Below are 2,388 nucleotides of genomic sequence, written 5' to 3' on the forward strand. Positions count from 1 at the left end.
AGTTCAGATGCAATCTGTTATTAATAAAAGATTGTGTTCCATATCTGGCTGTATTCTGTAGTTGTTAAAGCAGCTGAAAACCCATTGAGCAGCAGCAGCACAACACAACTGTAATGTGTTTAGCGATGTTGAGGCCCAAACTCTTGACACGTGAGGCTGTCCTCAGTTTCACGTTCCCCTTAGCTTTTAGATGGAAAGGAAGGAGCTTGAACAGAGGTGGTGTTACTTAGAGAGTAAATTTATAGAATACCCCCGCCCATAACCTAGCCTTTATGTGTGTCAGATGTTGATGTACAGCTGGGATGCTTTCCTCTTCTGCTGTAACTGTTCAGGGAGTTTAGTTTTCTTCTGCACCTTGAAGCCACGTCAAATGCTTTTGCATCTTCACTGTTGGCTGCTGCCCATACAGGTGCTTCTCCTCTCCATGGTGGTGCGTGCCCACCACGCATGCCACGGCAAGCAGCAGGGTCCTGCTTTGCTCCCACCTCCCCTGACGGGAAAGCTGCTGCTGCAGCTGGAGACCTGTTTGGCACATACCTGATGGCAGCGATAAGAATGCTGCTGCTGCCTCAGTGTCTGATTTGGGGAGTCAGAGTGCTCCATGAATGTCAAGACTTTCTTAAAGATGAAAACCCAACCTCCTATCATTGGATTTGGCAGTGGCTGAGGGCGATAACCAAAGGAGGATGGGTGCTGGCGGAGGGGGCAGGGAGCCTGCTGCTGTTTGATACTGTTCCTGGCTTCTGGGTACCTGCGTGCCCCTGCCCTAGTTCAATTTTTTTTGGATTTCAAGACAGTTCACTGACTGCTTAATGAAAGTGTATTAAAGAATAGATGGCGAAGCCGCTCTCACGCCAACACGTGGAGGTTACAAAGCAATACAGGCCTCTTCGCGGAGCATGGCAGTCACAGCAAGCTTCCAAAAGGTGCTGACAGTGAAACTTTTCATTAAACAAACAAAACAGTAATTTTCTTACTGCTTCCTTCAGCTGCTTTTGAGACCAATAAGGCTGTCATGTCTTATTAAGCTGTACTTAATCAGTCTCTCTTTATAGCAAATTCAACCACAGACCACTTCAGTCTCCAGCCCTGCGCCACAGTGATTCAACACTTGGCCTAGCTGGGCACACACCATGCCCTGCTATTTCAAAGTCCTGCCGACAGTGAGATGCGAGACACCGTAATGCCAGCGGTATTTGCCTGAGCTGCAGAGGAGCTGTGAGACCAGGCAACAGCAGCCTTTGGCCTCCTAAGAAAGGCGGTGCGTGCCAGCTAGGCAAGTGGAAAGTACACTTCTACAATGCTTTTAAGACAGCTCAAGCACTGCTTCACCAGTACATTCCTTCAGTGCCTAATAATAATAGCACATTAGCTTCTAATTAAACATGAGGCCACACTCATGAGTCTTTATTTTCCATGCCGTCTTTCACAATAACAGGCACCAGCTATGCGTTACATGGAAGGCAACCCAGCTGGCACTGGAAAAAAAAAGGAAGGGGTTGCAATGAGAGGCTGCCATTACTGGAGCGGGTATTTGTCCCTGCGAAGCAGCCTTCCTTGGGGGCAGGAGGGGTGAACAGGGGTGCTCAATTAGCGCTAATGCAGCAATTACGAATTATTGTTTTGTAAAGGTCTCCTGCGGGTGACTTTCCTGGTCCTATGGGCACTCCTCTGACTTAGCTGAAGCCCTAACTGGGCTGCTGGCCTAAAACTTGCAGGCATTGCTTTCCCTCCTTCCGCTCTCAGACATGCTCTTTGAAATAAGAAAAAAAAAAACAAAAAGCGCAAAAAAACAAACCTAAAAAAACCACAGAACAGCCTAATGGCAATAGCAGGCTTTGTCACTACTTGCCTACAGAAAAACAAACAAACAAACAAACATCTACTAAAAGAAAAAAACAATCCCCAGACCCTACTGTAAATGCTCACTTGGTGTCATTTGACTTCTTTTCCCTGGCTGAGTGGCCAGGTTTGAACTCAGCTGCCCCAGCTCTGAAAGGAAACCTGCTCCTCACAGCACCTTCTGCCAGCTTCCTCCTGGCGACTGCGGCTCGGGCCCTGACGCCAGCCATGGCAATGGTGGGAACCGGCTCTGCCCACACACCGCCCGCTCCAGCCCTCACCCAAACCTCCAAAATCCCCAGGAAGCGGGTTTGAGAGGTGGTGGGAAGGCACGGAGGGCTCCACAGGGCTGAGCCGTGCTGCAGAACTGCACTTTGGCAGCAAAAGGGGTTGCAAGGCCAACACGAGCTCCTCTCACTCCCCTCCAAAACCAGGGAGTGGTTCCTTGCGGGGTTTCTGGGCGCACGGTGCTCGCCTGCTTCCCTGGGGCTTCGGACCACAGCCCCAGGCAGCTATTGCAGGCTGAGGAGTAACGAACATTGGAAA

The sequence above is a fragment of the Opisthocomus hoazin genome, chromosome 1, assembly GCF_030867145.1.
Source record: "Opisthocomus hoazin isolate bOpiHoa1 chromosome 1, bOpiHoa1.hap1, whole genome shotgun sequence".
NCBI classification, from domain to species: Eukaryota; Metazoa; Chordata; class Aves; order Opisthocomiformes; family Opisthocomidae; genus Opisthocomus; species Opisthocomus hoazin.